This window comes from Panulirus ornatus, chromosome 18 (assembly GCF_036320965.1).
Source record: "Panulirus ornatus isolate Po-2019 chromosome 18, ASM3632096v1, whole genome shotgun sequence".
NCBI lineage: Eukaryota > Metazoa > Arthropoda > Malacostraca > Decapoda > Palinuridae > Panulirus > Panulirus ornatus.
Window position 1 is genome coordinate 25,858,723 of NC_092241.1, and position 20,997 is coordinate 25,879,719.

Below are 20,997 nucleotides of genomic sequence, written 5' to 3' on the forward strand. Positions count from 1 at the left end.
CAGCAGTGTACGCGAGGCTGGATCAGCGTTGCAGCTTGCTCATAACTGCAGGCTCCCGTACCGCCAGATGAATCACCGGGTCTGACGCGGTAAGTAGCTTCTCGAAAATGGTTGACAATCTAGTATACCAAGCCCATCATCGTCTACTGCCGAGTGGAAGTATTAGCATGGCCCCTCATGGGCCAGGCGGAGCCAGCGGCGAACCGCTACTCTCCTGCCCCTCTATCTATGCGTACTAGGTGCGTCTTAGTTCCCCCAGCCCCAAGCAATGCTTGTGTATTGGCACTAGGTGGTCCACGAGGATCATAATAACTGTAAGTTAAGGAGCCCCCTCTTCTAGCAGGTCATCGTAAGACTTGCGCCTGCCTCCTACCCCAGCGAGAACTCCAAGGTACTTCGTCCTCGGCACTCATGGAGCCAATAACGCTGCCCAAAACTTGGAACATTCTACCTTTATTGATATACCAAGTCTTACGCTTGCCGTCGACCTCCATGCTAAGGGACCGCGAGGGTCTGTCACGTCAATTGCCTGCTGTAGGCCAGCCGACTTCCTCGCCACCAGAACCAGACCATTGGCAAACGCTAGCACTGATACTTTCTGGTCACCGAATCAAACACCCACGCCCGATTCATTAATCCTTTCAGCAACTCCATCAGTTACAACGTTGAAAAGAACGGGCGATAAGGGGTCACCCTGCTTGACCCCACGAGTCATTTTGATTTTCCCGACATCCCGCCGCTGCCTTCAATATGTGTTGAAGGCTCAGTCGTACTTTGACATAATATATTCCATGACGAAGGCAGGAACACCCTTCCACAACATGGCCCGCACGATCGTGCTATGACTAACACTATCGAATGCTTTATTTATGTCGAGGAATGCCAGGTGCACACCGTGGGCTTGTGCTCGCACAGTACCGACTATAGAATCTTAAGGTCATGAGGTTCTCGAGGCATCCGTCCACAGGAACGAATGCCTTTTGAGCTCCATCGATCTGGACAAGGCTCGAGATGAGGCTGCTACCGTCGCCTTCTCGCAAAATTGCATCGATGGTTATCACTCTGATGTTGCTTGCTGCACTTCAGATGCTGAAGTTTAACAGTAAAAGAGGCTCTCACAGTTCCCCTCAGGATCCTCTCCCGTGAAAAAGTTAGCATAAGGCCATGGGAAACGTAGATGCAAGAAAATAAGGAACTGTAGACCTTGCAACACTGACTTGATGTAACTTGTGCATCTGTCATAAAGAAGATTTTGATGCATTGTCTTGCCCCCTTTTGCCAAACACTATCTGGACGCCACTTCGTTCTCTCTGGGTATACCAAGCCACGTGAGCTCCCTAACTGATAGTGTTTTCTTGAAACCATGTAGACAGCCGAAAGCAAAAGAAATTGAACAGCTATTTCGTTTTTTTTTGTTTGACGCATTATGCATTTGTTTAGAAACTAATTTTTTTCCTTGGAAGTCTGTGGAATTTATAGATGACGTCAATTCAAGTGGCAGGGGAAGGTCCCCAGTCAATCTAATGATTATAATGGTAAAAAGTAAAAATAAGCATTGCTGCCGCTGACCTTGAGTAAACCCCGATTTCGCATTCCTACAGTGTAACCTCAGGAGTCCTACGATTTATACATCATGAATATCGATCCTTCATTCTTTGCTTAGTCCACTTGTGGTTTGTTTAAAAGGCCAAGACTTCGACGTTTAGTACTTGCTTCATGCATAAAGGACATGAAGGACATGGGTTATAGCAGTCTTAATGCATCAGTCTGTGTCGGACTGAAATTTGATTAAAATCTGCTTTAGTAATGGTCGTATGAACCGTAACATTTCGTAGCAGGTATCTGGCCGTTTGTTAAAGACAACATTTTTTAACGAGACAAGGAAACGGATACAAACGGAAGTGTTCGTAAAACTTTGCAAAGACTGAAAGAGAGAGTTCCTCAATACAGACAATTGGACCACGAGAAATTGAACACCACCAAGATATCCCAGACGATGCCTGTAGCAACCATCCAGAAGTAAGGCATTATTCATTTTTCCCTTTAAAAGGTCGAACTCTTCAGTGTAAGCACACTTTGGATGAAGACTTCACAGTGTTTTAGTTGCTGTCGTCGGGAGCCTCTATACCATCAACGCCAAAGCCGGACCAGACTCGTACTCTCTCTCGAGCAACTACAGAAACCTCGGACGCAATCATCCCCACACCAAAGACTATTTCCAGGAGACTCCAGTCAGAAGAGTATCTTCAGTCTCTCCTCTCGGATGAACTCCGAGTAAAATGAACAGCTTCACGAAGACGCTTTGCTACGCCATGTACACTTAGGGAGGGGAGAGTCATCAGGGTGCTTGGCGTGACGTGTATTGGGCTCTAAATTTAAAACTAATAATTTCCTGTCAACCTTGACTGTGACAGTTGTATAGAATCCAAGGTGGTCATTTGCGTGACTGTTCATCACCAGGCAAAGGAAAATTGCTCCTCGATACATTAGAATTCCCAGGGAAATCATAGTACATTGACATTATTAAAATTCACGTAATCAAGCCTAATGAATTACAGTTCACGTAATGGACTAATGCACCTATTTCCTGTAGAGAGATCATCGCTAGGAAACTGGCATCTAACATTTTCCCACATGAATATAATCTTATGCCCACTGTGTGACTTGAAAAGTTATTTTCCATTTAACTAGTTATTTTCCACAAGATATAATCCCGAGAGGAACTTGTAATTCGGCCAGGACAATAAACACGCTTGGGTGTCTTAGAAGTGCAAATATCAGGGACTGTAGATAATGCTTCGTTTGGCTCTCGTTGGGTCGACCTTAATGAAAGAGTTAGTGATGGTGCAAACGTTTGGACACTCCAAAAGCCTGTTGTTCTTCAGTCAGCAATGAGAGGATAGGGATTCAGGAATGACGGGACAAAACCATACGCTGTTGTTTTTTGTATACTCTCCTTCAGTTAATAATGGACTTCGTTATTTTGGAGAATGACTGAGCTGCTACTCCTTCATACTGAGGAAACGTCGACGGTGACACCATAAAAGGAGACTTTTAAAAGTCCTACGCCAGCCAAAGGTACCTAGAATCGTCTCATTACCAGTTCACGGACGGACCCATTTCTGCAATCAAGCTGTGACGTCCTTCAACACCTGACTTGGCATTTAAGGAGACGAGTCGTTGAACTTCGTATAGCAAGTCATGGATGACTTTCACTCTCCAATTCTTCTGAATAAGTTGGACTGTATTTCTGCAAGTGGGAATACAGCAATAGCGTCTGTATCGTGCCAGCTACACTTTTACGGACGTCTTGTAGTGATGCAGAGACTCTGTTGAGGCCTTTGTTTTTTTTTTTTTTACCACCAAAAAACAAAATTCACCAAACAGCATACACGCTTTGGTGTGTTAGATCTTCAGGCAGGATTCTCGGATCATTTCAAGATTACCATGTGAAAAAATGGAAAACAATGACACGTACTGGTATTATTCCCTGCTGGAACTCTAGGGAGGACTTGGATATACCTCCTGCAATTCTTAAACATATCTCGTCCTTTTGCGTTTTTCGCAATGACTGTGAAGCATAATCTACAGCCCTTGCTATTTCCGCTTGTAAGACACTCGATCGTGTTAACTGCCCTGGCCCAGATTCCACATTCTTCTCAGGATGTTTTTTCCTGTGGGAAAAGAAATGCTTAAAGTCCCATGAAGGGATCCATGTCGGAAATGTTAGTCGTCGTTTTCCTAGCGATGACTTCTTGTGGAAATATGCGCATTGGTCGTCATAACTTATTCGATGTTGTAATTATTTCCATGTATTCAGATTTCCCAGGGAATTCCGATATATCAAGGAAGTATTGGACAATCTCCTTAGCATGACGGAACTGCCTGAACCTCACAACTATATAGGTGTTAAAATCTCATTGTCGGCAGCAGAAGGGAATAGCAATTCCGCATTTTAAATGAACTTCATAAACTTTCGTACATGGTCGCTTAGACGGCCCCTTGGAGGAGGAAATGAATAAAGAATGTCCATGGTGTCCTTTAGTCGTTTGACTTTGTATGGATGACTTCATTCCCTTTGATGAAAAGCTTCCCTGGAGAACCTCCTAATTTGCACAGTACAAGGGGCGAGCACACGGACTGCCAACATTTTTGATCCATCGGCTCTCCCCTGCAATGAAATTAGTGGCATTAGGAATGAAGTTTTGGAAAAGTGTCGTCCTCTCTCTGGATTGGCCTGCCGATGTTCGTTGAAACTCCAACCATGACTCGCGCTAGGCTATGGGCCTGGCTAATAAGAAATAACTATTCGAATGCTGTGTTCTATGTATTAACGGTAGCATTCCCGCATGTTGCACAGGGGTCCCGGTTTCGATCTTGGCTGTTGGAGTTTTGTATGTTCTATGAAGGTTCAGGTTCCCATGCACTTTGTTCGTATTCATATACCTCCGCGTTGTACGATTAGGTTGGGTAAAATGCTATCTGCTGGCTATGTGCGCCTTTTGGAAAATGACCCTTGTAGACCCCGTTGCTCACCAACGTGAGACGGTGTGTTAAGTACATAGTATTCGAATAGTTGTTTCCTATTAGCCAGGACCATAGCCTAGCGGTAGCATTTAGAAATGTTAAGGGTACATAGTATTCGAATAGTTATTTCCTATTAGCCAGGCCCATAGCCTAGCGGTAGCATTGAGAAAAGTTTGCGGCCGTAAACGACCATGTCCACCCTCGCATTTTTAAAGCCTATACACGACTAGTTGCGGGTACAACCCTATAACCCTCTTGGGGTGGAATCCTCGTACATATGGTCACTGAGACTCGTATTTATAGTGTGAGCACCAGCATCCCGCCTGTGTGTGCTTCGGGCTGTCTTCAGGATAGGATGTTTCTTCCTCCTGGCTGCTACTTCATTTATGCCATGTATTTATTCCACTTGTGCTTCCAGATCGTTGTCTTTTATCTTTCTGTGAAAGCCGAATTATCGCCTGGAAGCGAGAAAATAAAGGAACAAGTGAGGTGTCTAGGCGCACCGGGCGCTCACAGAGCATGATCTGGCTGCTACATAGTGCTCGTGGCCTCCCTGACAGTCATACCACCGCCCAAGGAGGACTATCAGGTCACCTCCTTCGCAAGAATCAAAACGTTCTCGGATCGTTATCCCAGGAAGATGTTATGGTGGTGGGATGAGGTCAGGGAGGTCACGAGCGATGGGTTAGACATCTTGTTCTTTCCTGGAGTTGGAGGCGCAAGAACGAGATGCCTCAACACCAAAATATTGATCGGGTTGAGGCCGAGAAATGTAGCATCACCGCAGAGCGCCTAGCGGTCTCTTAACTTGACGATGGAACTAGAAGTAGCAGTTGATTTCTACGGAGCAGCGACCATCCTGACATGCAGCAGTACTAAACCCACTCGGCAGAAAATTGTCAAACGCCAGAACAGAGTACTAGACTCATGGTCACAGTGACTATGGTGTCGCTTCAACACTCGCTGCTCGAGGAATCGGAAGCCCAAGGCGAGTACACACACACTTCGGGAGCCTTTGAAATATTTATCGAAGCCGAACAGTGTCGGGCTAAACTGATGCCGAAGTACCTACAGAAAGGCCGGGAGAAGGCGCCGCTAACTAAAGAAATTCAACAGAAGGCTGCAGTCAGCCACCTCGTTAGGTCTCTGCTCTTCCGTAAGAAAATGGGGAGAGAAAAAGGAAATTCCACTTAGTTTTTACTCGTCTACATGAGGTATATATACAAAGGCAAGATGATTGCCATTATTATCGGGTATATACAGAGGCAAGATGACTGCTATCATTATCGGTTATAAACCAAGGGAATATGACGGCCACCATCATGGTTATTTGCACAGAATGGTATGCGGTTGGGTCTACGAACCTCGAAAGGTAAATGGGGGAAGATTCCCATCTACTTTCCTTCCCCCATAAAAGATAGCAAGTAACTATGAAACCACATCACAGTAGCTGAAGAAAAATGTATTTTCTCCTGGTGTTCTTGCAAGGAAATTCAAGGTTAAGAATCGCAACATAAGTCTAAAAATCATATAAACCAGATTATTTCAAATAGGTAATCGCTAGAGGAGAAAAATAGTGACCACTGAAGGATACCAAGCTCGTACCCAGTATGGTACCTTACATATGCAAAACTTTAATTTTTCTACAGGAGACAGTCTCGAGAGGAACTGCAAAACCTGCCTAAACAATTAACACGCTTGTCTGAAGTCTAACAGTTATCGGGGATCGCTGATTGTTACAAGGTGAATTTTGGCGCTCGGATGGTTGACCTCGCGTAGCATTCATAATTGGGGTGATTTCGCGTCAGGATATTCCCCAGGAGCCCAATCCTCTGCAGTTGGCATTGCGGGTTTAGAAAGTCAGGATTCGGTTGAGCAAGCCAAGCTATATTTCATCCATATGCCTTCCTCTTAATTATATGGACAGTGTCTAGAAACGCGATTATCAACCATCATCTTTAACTGTTTTTCTCGAAATTTGTCGGCCATCGCTGCTTCCTGTTGGTGTAAGACTCTTAACGCCACAGGAAGAGCATTAGTATCGAAATTGTTGAAGTGAGCAGCATTGCTGCAGCTCTCCGAACCATTTTTGTCAAGATTGGAATATTCTCCAAAACTGACTAACCATTTGTTTAACATGATTGGTTGAACTTTACAAGGGAAGCAGTGGAAGACTTTACACGGACGCGTTCAATGTCTGATTCTACGGAATGAGGTGGACTCTACTGAATGAGGTGGACGTCATCCCATTTAGTGGAATACTACTACAGCGACTCGAGTGCTGGCTGGACTCGCCACGGTCGGCATGCAGTGCTACAAGACGCCGCCAAGGACTTTATGGGTTCAAAAAGATGTTTACCATCTGAGGGCCGAAATTTACCTTGTAGCAAAATTGACAATTTCTGATGAAATAACTTCTTGACACTTAAGTGGGTTAAATTTTCTTAATAGATTACTAATTGTAATGGTGCAGGAAACTTCTACCTATTTGTGCAAGCTAACGGGGTAGACACAAAGTTTGGATAGCGGAAGTTGATTGGAAGATGTATGAATACACCAAGGGGAAAGGACAGTAGATCATACTGATGATAGCAAAGATAGAGAAGTGGAAAAGTTGGTAGTTTCGGTGGTTCGGATATACTTTCACGGGAATACCACCACCGCTCACCTTCCAGGAAGTGAGGCCTGACGAACGGGAGTAGCAAATTCGCCCTGCCGAGACTTCCACTTCTCGCCACGTCAAACCACCTTCGGGAGCTGGTACCTGCCATGGTATCTTTGGCGGGACGACCAAGTCTCGCTCCCCACGAACGCACAAGGAACACCCTCGTCAGCCCGAGGGCCGACACCAGATGAACTAGGCAGACAACAGACTAATCAGCCTGTGCTCTTGGGCCACATCCTGTGAAGGGATGTGGCCCAAGAGCACAGGTTTAGGTTAGAGTTGTCACGGAGCACGCCTCAGTTCCAGTAGGAAAGCCCCAACTCTTGAGAGCACACTTTCTCTTGGCACCATGCGTCACGCCAGTTAACATTGGTAGATGTTACCTGCAGTGTGTTTCCCCGACGAGAACCTGTACGCCCTGGAATTACAGGGTGCCGTCGTAGTAGCTGCACTTTTGATGTGTGGCTAAGAGTGCGGAGCGAATTCCAGAGGTATTGTAAGCCTCTGACCCTCTGGGAGCCGGCTTCTTAAAGGACTCCGCTATAGGGATGAAAGGCTCGCAAACCACCACCTATCCCTTTTGTCAAGACACGCCGGCCAGATAGGCACAGATGTTATCGTGCTTTTTTACCCCCATGGGTACGTGGGCATATCTGAGAGATGGAGAAATGTGCCCAAGCGTACCAGGCTTCTGACATCAGAGGACTTTGTTCCCTGCAGGCCTCTGGCAACCTTTGCCAGGGTAGGTAAAGCTCCGACCCTCGCTTGGACGACCTGGTCTCTCGATTATCCCATCTGCTGACCAAAGGTACGGCAGCAGGTGGAGCGAGACCATGTCCGTCAACGGTATTGATATACATTGGCCCCCCATGCATGATGACGTTCGACCTTATGTCTTGCCTGCCGATCTGCAATGCATACACGTGGCCGTCACCGACGCCTATACCATCCACTGCGATCTGTTGGACGGAGGCAGCGTGCAGACCCACCAGGACAACCACACCCCCCGACAAACAGACCGCCCTTGGGGATTGGTACCCGTCTGTATACCGCAGGGCGACGGACATCCAACCGTCTCCCACAAGCACACAGAGAGGGATGCGCATCTGCCAGCCCAGTGGCCGACACCAGATGGACACGGCGGGTTACTGATCCTATCCTGTGCTCTTGGACCACATCCTGTGTCTTGCAGACTTCCCCCAGCACCAGGCGATGGATGAACTTTGGCACTAGGTGGTCTACGAGGATCGCAACCCTCTGCTGTTTTATAGGGGCTCTGGTGATACTAGAAAGCTCCTCTTCTAGCATGGCACAGTAGGGCTTTACCCTGCCTTCTGCCCCAACAAGAACGCCAAGTTTCTTGGAATCGTCCATGGAGCCGATATCGCTAACCAAGACTTGGAACGTCCTGTTTTGTATTAACGTACTGTCTCTCGTTTGCCGTCGACCTCCATGCTGAGGGATCGACACTTTCCGGACCAACTGAAATGAATTTTGGTTATTATTCAGACGGCCCATTCGAAGACAGTGCTGGATGAAACCTCTTTAAAATGAGTCTCGGTGTAATGTATGACATTTCCCAAGTCCGGAAAAGGTCCCACAGTCAACATTACAGTTGCTGAAGTGAAAGGGATAAGTAGTGGTTGGCCTTAAGTTTTTGTACACTGATCTTGCTGTCTTTCAATGATACTGCAAGGGGTCTTAGGAATGTGACAAACGTCGGTCCTCCTCTTTGTTTAGGGGACCTATGGCTTGTTGAAAGTGCAAGTCGGACGGTCAAGAACAGTTACTTGTACAAAGGTGGATATTTGGTAATATTGTCTAAAGGTTCTCTCCACAAAAGACGTAACTAGAAATTAATCTAGAGACTTGTACTCTCGGTAATATTTGGTTATTAATTCCATGCACAGTTCTGCCTTCTGTAAATTGCATTACCTTTTTCTGGTTTTTATAGTTTATCTGCTGTGGAATTTAAGATTTAATGGAAGACGGTTGAAGACGTGATTACTGCATATGTCTCGTGCGATCAGAGATATGTTATTATGTTCAGTTCAACTGGTATAGTTATTTCCGAAATTTTTTCACTGCATTTCACTGCATCGAGAAACCTGTTTCATATTAATGTGGCTTTTCAGTGAAGTAAATACAAAGGCAGGGGGTGGTAGGGGAAGAAAATATATGTCCGTAGAAAAGTGCTTCCATTTAAGGGCTGCCTGTCAACCATAGATGGTAACCCCCTACCTAAGTTTGGACTTTAGTTCCCATCTTATGTGATGACCTATTTCGACTGGAAAGTAACTAACCCCCCCCCCCCCCCCCCCCCAAAAAAAAAAAAAAAAAAAAAAAAAAAAGCCGTAAAATTGAACACTACCCCGTGATTTTTTTTTTTTTTAATAGCCTAAGACTAATGTAACAACTGGGTTTCCTGGATGTAGAAAACGGATCTGGAACTTCATTTTTTTTTTCTGGGGGGGGGGGGGGGTGAAGGTTGGCTATTGCCAATTAGTATTGCAGCAATAGAAGGCTAGCAACTGAAGTGGTTTTCTAACTCCATGTAGATGGTGAAATAAGTTAATCTGAAGTATGTATATATGAACAAGAGGGAGGAAGCAGACGAGAATGTAGATAACACAGTCAAGAAAGGAGAGATCAGTAGTAGGTCAGAAAAATGGTTTGATGTGCTGCAGACAGTGGACTTCAGTAGGACCTCCCTCTATCACCGTCCAGAGCGGCCCGACGGACGGTAGTGGCAGGCTCACCCTCGGGGGCGAGATGTCCACCGTCCCGCCACAACAATCCGCCCTCGGGAACTATAGTACCCGCCATGTTAACCTTGAAGTCGCGACCAGATCCCGTCCTCCAACAAGCTCCGAGGCGCCACGCACTCCAGCCCGAGGGCCGACGACACCATATGTGAGGGCAGGCTACCTGATTATGGCATGTACCTTTGGACCACATCCTGTCAATGGAATGTGTCCAAGTTTGGGCTTTAACTGAACACACATCGAGGTCCTGGTATGAAAGCCTTAATCCTCTTGAGGGCACTTACGCTCATGGTTTCTTCCCCCACACCAGTTCAAAGTGGCTAACATTATCTGCTGTCTCCGGTTTTTTCCCGTATTCCCTGCAGGACTTTCGCGGAACCGTAATGCTGCGCTTGTTCTTGTGTGCAGTTAAGAGCGCAAAGCGATCTGCAGAAACCTGTGTATCGCGCGCTAGGGAACACAGAATTTGGTGCCCGAGATATTTTTTCTAGTCCTAAATATGCCATCAGTTTTTCTCTTATCAGCTCTGGTTATCGAGATATGATATACTCCATCGAGATATGATATACTCCAATTGCTATGCATACAACAGACCGGCCACAAGGATTGATTACTACAAATTATTGTTACCTTTCTGATAGAAAAAAGAAGCTTCATGCAAGTAGAATTTTTGATTAAATAGCAAGTAAAGTTTGTTTTGATTTAAATTACATCCATAGAATCTGATCAATGGTGAAACAACGCTAGAAAGTTGATTCGATGTTCATTTACTCGGACATCTCACGAAAGCAGCTTTTTGATACTGCGGTGAGCTTCCCCAGGTGCTCACCCTTAACCCTGCTATCCCAGGGATACTTTGTTTATCCATTCTGCTAACCCAGGAGAAAAGTCACCATTTTAAGATCAGGGATACTTAGTGTATCCACTCGACTGACCCAGGAGAAAAGTCACCATTTGAAGATCCACACAGATGAGCCATTGGTAATGATCGTGGTATGTCTTCTGTAAGACCAGGGCGATTGTTTCCTGGTCGAGTGATCAACTGGGATTGATACATATTTGTTGCCGTTGTGTAGAGGCGCACATTTTATGCTCCGCTTAGAACTATCTATGAATACCCGCCATTCACGTGTTACATATTTTGATATACCCATTTTCATCAGCAGGCCTCGAACAACGTTGCAAGAAACTAAATTTTCCTCAGAGAAGGGCAGTAAGTGCATTTCTATATTGCAATAGTGATTGAATTTGGTTCCCGGTTGCAGTAAGTTCTTTAAAGCTATCCTGGACGCCAACAATTTTGCTGATTTCTTCGAGAAATTTAGCTCCCTAATGAGGTCATTGAGCTCCGGCTGACTCAAACTTCTGCCACTGATGGGTTTCCTTCCAAATAACTGTCCCTGCCCACGATTACTGTCTTCAGCAGAAGTAGAGGATTCATCATCTTGAGGTAGCTCTTCCATATGAGAGAATGATGGGACGGGTATTTTCATCGTGATCCTCTGCTAGGTTTTAGAGGGTGTTTGGTGTTGTTGGCTTTTGTTCTTGGAATTTGATGTTTTGTTTTTTTCATAACTGAGCCTGTTATACGGCAAGTCTCTTACCTTTTTGCTATGGCACAATTTCTAGTTAAGATAGGAGGAAAGAATCCTTTAACAATTTCCGATTGGTAAGTTCTATCAGGATTTTGAAATTGGTAGTGAACAGTGCGTACCTTACGGGTTCACATCTAGGCGTAGTCATGTATAGGAAGTCGGTTATGTATGGCTTTATCGGGCAACTTGACAAATTTTTATGGACATTACGATCCTCCAGTACACCAGCGATATACGCGTTGGTAATCATCAGGGGATATGAATACATTCTCCGACTCGTTGTTTGTTAGTACAATTCACGTTTGAGCGGAAATATCCATATACTGTAGAATGATCATGCCAATTTTCGTATCGCATTTTGGTTATATAGGGCTTCAAGTTTTCCCGCAAAACGTGTTACAGAGTGGCAGTGGGCTGTTGGTGCTGTGACACTGGCTCGCACGGCGAGGTGAAGTGTTTTTCTATCATCAGATAATCAAAGAAAATGTCAAATCTAATTCAGTATTCACCCTCTTGTTCCCAGGGTTCAGTTCTTTGTCGTTTTCCTCTTTTCTCTCCATCTTTAGAATCCAGCCCTATCTTATACAACTTTTTTTTTTTCATGTCTTTTTGATAACCCTTGGGATTCCTCCCCATCACTGAGAGCTGTGGATGGATCATCCTGATTTTTTAACTCTGTGCTGGCAAGACTCTAGAATCTTCCCCGAAGTTGTTTTATTTTTCAACGAGGTGGTACTACACTTCTTCCTCTTTGTATTTTGTTATGTACTGCCCACTAAAGAAGTCTCCTTTTCCTAAGTCTTGGGCTGCGTGCAGACCTTGTGAACGACCCTCGAATATCTTTTTCTTGTGATTGTTTGACGATTTTTTGTCAAGTTTAAACCACTGTTATTTCCATAGGGTATGAGAGGCTGCAGGAGGGGTAGCGGATGAATAAGGGAAGGGGGATTGTGGGATGGGGAGAGGGAAGGGGAAAGGAAGTAAAAGGGTGGGGGGGGGGGAAGATTATGGGGGAGGGGTAAGGAGCAGGAAGGCAAAGAAGCGGTTGTCGTTTTTAATAAGGTGAGGAAGCTGGTGGTGGTGGTTTGTCACTTTTATTGCGGTGATAAATATCCTCAGTGAATCTCTGCAATAGTGTTCGTATTATGGTGATGTTTGTCAATAAAGTGGCGTTATTTCTGTGCTCCAATACTGGTGTTACGGTACACCAAACATCATTTTGCGCGCACGTTTCCCTCTTTTGTTATCGCGCTCTTATGACCGACCCCAGTCTCACACAGACACACGCCATCGCAAATTTCGTTGTGTTTTCGCCCGACTGTTTACCTCTATGGTGCGATTTTAATTAGGGAATTCCGACGAATTTTACATAATTGCTGATTGGGTCTTGACCAGTTTCAAGTTGTCATTAATTCTTCTAAGCCAGAATTTCGGAATCGTTCAGATGCTTTTTATATTCCCGTCTAACCACCACATTTATATGTTGTTTGTTCCTCCCTATGTAAGAATAATTTTGTATATAATATGGCTATGGGTAAATAATCATCTTCAATATCTGAAAAAAAAATTAAAACTGTAGAGGGACATAATGGTTTATCACAATTACTGTCTGTAGCTAGTCCAGCCACGCTCGTGTGTGATGACTTAACGTAGACGGTCTGAGAGGGAATACGTGTTATATAATACACCTTCATTTCTTTAGAAAGGCTCACGCTGCTCCGTAGTGTCTTAAAGCCGATGTGTTGTTCTAACTTGCTCTTTGTTCTTGAGGCCGGACGATGTTTCCCAAGCAGTTCTCTACAGTGTATCGCAACCTTTGCAAGGCCAGTTCAGCAGATCGATTTCTCAGTTTTGCTAACCACTGCTGGCTAATACCCTGCAGCATGGACAGGGTAGTTGTCCTGAGGGGAGGGGAGGGGCGTGTGGAATGGCATGTTTATATATAGTAAGGGTAATTGATGTGTAGATACAATATAGATATATATTAACCTAGGCAGATTGATAAGTAAACTATGAAATGCTTTGTATTTCATTTCTAAGAAACTATTGATTATGCAGTTCAAAATCGTTTAATGAATGCTAATAGTGTGGCTTATTTATGACAGTCCGGTACAGGAGATAATTATAATCCTTTAGGGAAAGGGACAATCATAGCTTGACTGTAGACACCATCACCACCTCCAGATACTTTCATACGGTGAAACTACAATCGATGACGGCCAGTTCACCCATAGCGAACAGGTGTATCCACGTCCACGCTTGGTCGCCTTCTGGCAGCCTCGTAGATCTTTGTCGCTTGCAAGGCGTTTCAGTCCGTCGATAAGTGAAGACCTTAGGTGCTGGAGGAAAATGTCTTTTCGTCAAAGACGATGTTCTATGCTTAGGAATCTTGTCTCTTGGAAGGGAAGTACTATATCCCATGAATTGCCATGCGAGCGTTATGGTGTTGTCCCTCAGTCCACTTAACTTTCTTTACGAGATCGTATAATAAAGGTCGCCTTCGAGTTTGTCATAATATACGACAATGTTTATAGATGAGTAGTTAACTGGTTGTTCAGTAACGTTGGTAAATGGACCATCCAACTTGCAATAGAGCAGCCTTTGATAATCGATCGTCTTCGGGTGTAGTTTAGTATACGTATATCTAGCTCGTGTGCAATGTAAATAGATGAGGCTACACATCTTCATGCCAACAATCCTGTTCATATATTTTCTAGTGCTGTCATGTACTAGTGCCGTGTCAGTATTTACTAGTATAGTCTAAGCTTACTCGCTGATGACATTTTTTACCATTTTCTATTTCTGTTAAGTAAGCAAGTTTTTATTAGTCAAATTGTAATACAAGATATATTACAAAATGAAATTATTCTTGGCTTTGAGAGGTCCCTAGTGTTTCTACATTAAAAGAATAAAATCAATAAAGCAATAAAATATTAAATTAAGCACTTTAATATTTTACTTTCATATTGTGATGACAAATGATTGAAAAGGAGGATGCTTTTAGGTACAAAAGACTTTCTGTATCTATCAGTACGCTGCATGGGCAAAGCTAACCTCCTTCCTGATTTTAAATGTGTAACATTGTATAGCGGATGAGTTACATCTTTCATAATCCTATCTACTTGTTTCATTACGCCTGTCTGATAAAGCTTATCTAGTCATGTGGTCGCCGCACCTAATTTTCCTGCTTTAACAATTCTTCCCAACGTATTTTTATCGGTATAGTAACGTGTCCTTCCTTATTCTTACATAGGCTTCTGCAGTCTTTTCGCATCCTGTTTTTTTCTTTTTTGTAATAAATTCCGTCGAACAGTATCCTTACAAAGAGCGTTTATATTTGTATAACCATTCCGTCAAATAGTATTCTTACAAAGAACGTTGTTTATATTTGTATAACCATTCCTAACGTAGCTGTTGAAGCCTCTGCTTCAGAATCTCTTATAAATAGCTCCAGGACTTCTCCCGAGGTGCTAAGGCAAAGCCTTCATATCTTTTTCATCCGTATGTTCGTCTAATTGCCACAAATTCCCCAAGACATGGTGCAGACCGTAGACAGCGTTGTAGCAGCTATAGCTTGCCGACTATAAAATAGCCAGTCGATCGGTCACGAACATGTGGGGAAACGTTGGTGGAAATGATGCCGTTAAGGCATTTGGAGTTTGTCGGTATTGGGTTCTTCGATATGGTCGGACTTGATGTTTGCGGCGACTTGTTTTTGTTAGGGTTTTGGATTACCCAGCTAGGTCGTAGTTCTGTTGCCCGGTAAACAGCAGTTAGCAAGTCGGTGGTGAAGGAAGCGGGAATATAGGTTATGACATATTTGACATGTATCTCGGGATGCTTGGTGTCGACAAGTGTCTTGCGTCTTTCACAAGAAAAGGAACCGCGACCCCACGCCAGGGGAGGAGCCTTTTCTTGATAGGAGTTCAACTGTTGGTTCTGTAATAAAAAAAAAAAAAAAAAGATTAACAGCGAATACGCAGGGCCGGAACCTAAGCAGGTGGCATAACTGACTAGAGAAGAAAGTATTTGTATAAAGATCCCTTACCGAATTAAATAGGAATAGGTCCCTAACAAGCTTCCGAATCTCTGGAATATGAATTTCGGAATGTAATGGGGTAGCGTAAGCAGACTTGTTCAAGCCGGTATGATCGCAGATGAGATGGATTGTAGACTGTTGTGATGATATGTAGGACAGAGCAGATAAATAGCTGGAAGGTATATGGATTTTAGAAAGCATGCGTACATCTTTGGTTGAAGTGCGAGTTAGAGTGAGGGATTTGTTTGTTGTAGTAGGAATAGATTGGGTGATGGTGTTTTATCAGCTGCTGCTGCTGCATAGGGATTTGGGTTGGATTGTGGTGGGAAAGGAGCCAGAGAAGGGAAAATTCTAATTAAAAATATTTGTCAAAAATTACATCAAAATGGGGTGTTCAGCAGCTCAAAAGTACACTTCAGATAAGTCATATCTCTCATCACATCTTGCTTCACAAAGCACACCATATGTCACATCTTATGATGTATCCCCTAATGTTCGTAATGGTTACATTCCATAATGTAATGGTATAATGTATGGGAGTCCACCATCCGACAAAGTTACAAGGAATGCCGTCGGTTCCTTCAGTGTACTGCCGATGATTATTGTATCTTAAACGAAGTATCATAAACGCACGATAATTTACTGAATCTTTACTACCATAAGTAAAGATTGTAGGGTATAAAAGTTTTTGCTTTATGCTGGTACTACCATTAATTAACTTTTTCTTTTAAACAATTGCTAGTACTAGATAAACAAATGCTAGATACTGTGAGATCCCTAAACTTGTAGATAGTGAAATAAGTTAAAAACTATTTATATCAAACAAGGGGAAGGGAACAGATCAGAGTATGGATAGATTAGTCAAAAGTAGGGAGAGATCATTAGTAGGTCAGAAAAGTAGTTTGATATGGTTGACAGTGTGCTTACGTCAGTAAAAGCATCAACACTCATCGTACTGTGCGGCCCGACGGATATGAGTTGCAGGCTCGCCCTCAAGGCCGAGATGTCCACCGTCCCGCCACGTCAAAACCGCCCTTGGGACATGGTACCCTTTGTGTTGACCTTGGGGTCGTGACCTGATCTCGTCCTCCATCAAAACACTGCGGCGCCACCCAGTCCAGCCTGGGAGCCGACAATAGATGTTACGGGCAGGCTACTTGATTATGACTTGTACTTTTGGACCACATTCTGTAATGGGAATGGGTACAGGTTAGGGATTTAACGGAGCACGCCTCGAGGTCCCGGTATGAATGCCCTAACCCCCTGAGGGCACTTTCATTCTTCTAACTCATGCCCCACACCAGTTCCAAGTGACAAACTTGATTTGCTTTTTTTTTTTCTTTATTCCTGTACGCCCTGCAGGACTTCCTTGGTACCGTAACCGCTGCACCTGTTGTGTGCAGTTGAGGGAGCAAAGCGATAGAGACCATTTTATCTATTATTGTTTCTGTAACTTTGCAAACCATAATGTCGGGCTTACAAAAGAACACTGCAGTGGAAACGAGGCTCGCAAACCACATCGTATTCCTTTATCCTCAATCGGCCTGCCACAAATGAATATCGTTACTGACATGAACATATCGCCATGGATGCGATTGACATGGGTTCGTGGGCATGATTTAACAATATGCACAAGTGTCTCAGGGTGGTGACGTGTCAAAGAGGCCGAAGTTGTCAAAGAGGCCTCTTGCAGCCATAGTGGGGGTGGGCAGTGCGGCAGCCCTCGCATGGATGGCCTTAACATAGTCACAGCCCGTGAGAAGAACTAGTCCCACTGGTATCCCATCTGGTAACCTGTGGTACGGCTATAGATAGAGCGAGACCATTTCCATCACAGGTGCTAAGTTACACCTCCATACCTGCTGGCGTTCGTTTTTATTGTTCGCCTGCAGACTAGCAATACACGCAGGGACTGACCAACTCTGTAATTTCTTGCTAATTACAGGTTTCCATGCCACTTGCTGATTGCATGTTTAAACAAGGTAAGCAGTTTTTTGAATCTTGCTTATTTATTCAGCTGGACGGTCGACGCAGTCGGGAATAATACCCGGTCCACCATCGCTTGTTGCAAAGTGAAAGTACGCACAGGAGCCATAGGCTTGGGCGCGAGATGGTCAATGAGGATCGTGATGCTCTCTTCTGACATTTTAGAGGGTCGCTGGTGATGTTTGTTCTTGTTCTTTGAAATTAATGTTTTTGTCTTCATTAAGAAGTTTGTTGTACGGCAAGTCTCAACTTCTGCAATAACACATTTGTAGCTGAAGTATGAGGAAAGAATCTTCTCTGGATTAACCATTGGCAACTACCATTAGGATTTGAAATCTGTAACGAACAGTAAATACCTCAAGGGTACACACCTTGGCAGTAGTCATGTATGGTAAGTCTACTAGCATGTACGATGACTTGTCAGGCAACTTTACAAACCTTTATGGACATTTTATGATGCTCCAGTCCACCAATGATATACACTCCGGTATCATCAGGGGATATGTTCACTTTCTTACACTCTTGTTAGCGGTATCATCAGGGGATATGATTACATTCTCACTCTCTTAGATAATTAAATGTCTTGTGCGAAAATATGTTTAAAATTAAAAGACATCCTTATATTTTGCTTGGTCATGCTTGATTCAAGTCTTCCCTCAAAACTTGTTACATGGTGGCAGTGAGTTTGTACAAATCTGGCAAGTTGACACTGTGACCAATGGCTCACACAGCAAGGTACTGTTCGTCTATCATCATCAGATGATCAGAGAATATGTTAGTTAAAAGCAGTTAAAAGCAATGCGTTGTTTGTAGCTTCTTGTTGCCAGGATTCAGTTCTGTTTCCTCTTGTTCTTTAAAATCCATCAATTTTTGAAAACTTTTTTCCCGCAATTTTGATCACCCTTGGGATTCCTGCCCATTATTTGGAGGTGGATGGGTCATCCTGATTTCTTATCTGTGCTGGTGAGACCCACGAAACATCCCTGAGGATATTTTATTTTTCAAGAGATTGTACACTTCTTCCACTCTTGTATTTTTTGTACTGTACTGGCCTCTAAAGAAGTCGCCCACTCATAAGTTAGGCTGCGTCCATTAGTGAACGACCCTCGAATGTCTTAACATTGTAATGATTGTTGTTGCTGTTATGACTATTTTCGTATAAAAATTATACCAGTAAGTTGACGATTATATTCTTATGGTATAAGAGGCTTCATATGGTGGAAGGGAGAGAGAGAGAGAGAGAGAGAGAGAGAGAGAGAGAGAGAGAGAGAGAGAGAGAGAGAGAGAGAGAGAGAGAGAGAGAGAGAGAGAGAGAGAGAGAGAGAGAGAGAGAGAGAGAGAGAGAGAGAGAGAGAGAGAGAGAGAGAGAGAGAGAGAGAGAGAGAGAGAGAGAGAGAGAGAGAGAGAGAGAGAGAGAGAGAGAGAGAGAGAGAGAGAGAGAGAGAGAGAGAGAGAGAGAGAGAGAGAGAGAGAGAGAGAGAGAGAGAGAGAGAGAGAGAGAGAGAGAGAGAGAGAGAGAGAGAGAGAGAGAGAGAGAGAGAGAGAGAGAGAGAGAGAGAGAGAGAGAGAGAGAGAGAGAGAGAGAGAGAGAGAGAGAGAGAGAGAGAGAGGAGAGAGAGAGAGAGAGAGAGAGAGAGAGAGAGAGAGAGAGAGAGAGAGAGAGAGAGAGAGAGAGAGAGAGAGAGAGAGAGAGAGAGAGAGAGAGAGAGAGAGAGAGAGAGAGAGAGAGAGAGAGAGAGAGAGAGAGAGAGAGAGAGAGAGAGAGAGAGAGAGAGAGAGAGAGAGAGAGAGAGAGAGAGAGAGAGAGAGAGAGAGAGAGAGAGATTGTACTGTTTATTGCGATGATAGATTTCTTCAGTGATTCTCGGCAATAGTGTTTTATTGTGGCAATTTGTGAAATGAAAGTGGCGTTATTTTTGTCCTTCAATGCTGGCGTTACTGTCGAACCTCACTTTTCTCTCACGTGGTTCCTTCCTTTTCTCGCTCTTAGCCCCAACCCCCCCGCCACACGCAAACGCAAATCTATCTCCTCTTAAAATTGTTCCGTGTTTTCACTAGACTGTTAACCACTAGGGTGCGATGTTAACTTGGGAACTGCAACAGATGTCATTTCTGATCCTTTCTTAGTACTTGTGTATAGTTTCAAGTTACTGCTAATTCTCATTGCAAGCCAGATTTTCGGACTCGTTCAGCTGTATTTTTTTTTTTTTTTTATTCCCGTCTAGCCACCACCGTTCACTCCACTTTCCTTTTCACGGATATCGTATGGTAAAAGTCGCCTTCATTCAGACGTTGTCGAACTGAACGACGCGGTTTCTAGATTGTTGCAAGATATTTACTAACGGCATCCTAGACATTTTGTTGTTCCGACACAGGGCAAACCCATTAACAATACCAGTAACCTGAAGTGCCTATTAGAATTAAGTTTATGAAGATATAATGTAAGCACCTAGATAAAAGTGAAGTACACTCCACACAAGACATCGTACTTACCTCATGATCAGAATATGTGAGCGTCTCCGAAGTAGATCCATTTACAATTGTCATGTTTGTTACCAATGCCACCTACTTTGTCACCATCGCTTAGGAAAGAAGGTGCGTCAAAGTACTGTAATGTTGGAGTGTACATGTCCTCTGACTTTTGTGACATGTATTTTACACATCTCTCGTCTATGTTGATTGCGGAGCACGTCTTATTTTTTTTTTTATTTCGGCTGCGCGTCACGGACATCAATTTTTTTATGTCCTCTGACATGGTCTTGTGGGCTACTGCTCGTTTGTATTTGTATATGTTCAATTTTACATTGCAAAGGCATGGGTATTACCGATAAAGTTCTTTTAAATGTAGAATCTGAGGTCGACTTCTGTTCCATAGCGGGCGCAGGGACAGACATGTCAGTCAGTCACTAAGGGTTAACTTGTTGTTTGTTGGGTTTTACGGCCATCGACCTATGAGGAAGGTCATTAGGCCTGCAACCCTATTTAGTGTATGACTGATGTCATCTTTCCTAAATACCTATTAAAAAGAAAAATAGATAAAAAATGTAATTTTGATAATGATAAATATAAGTAGTGGAAATGAAATTTGTGGGTATTGGGCCGACGTGGCGGCAAATACCACCCAGTCGGCACAGTATCCACGGTTGCATTTTACCCAAGAATGCGAGAAAATAGGACAGGCTTCCACCGTGACATACACATACAGTAGTTAATCGGAGGTCCGCTGACTCATCATGTCGCAGCCTACCCGGAGGATGACCACCTCCCTCAGAGGCCGACCGCCCAATGAATGGACATGTCCACCCACCATGCGACCAGCCCAAGTAGGAGCCGCCGCACACCAAGCCGACCCCGCCAAGTGGAGAATCCGCGAACCACCTTACATCTTAATTCTGTTTCTCTGAGGAAGACCATCAATTT

At 44.0% G+C, this 20,997-nt stretch overlaps 1 protein-coding gene across 4 annotated transcripts in view; it reads left to right on the forward strand.

Moving 5' to 3' along the window:
• The window catches only part of LOC139755009 (uncharacterized), a 141,244-nt gene that overhangs the window by 101,639 nt on the left and 18,608 nt on the right, over positions 1-20,997 (forward strand). The window lies entirely within an intron of this gene.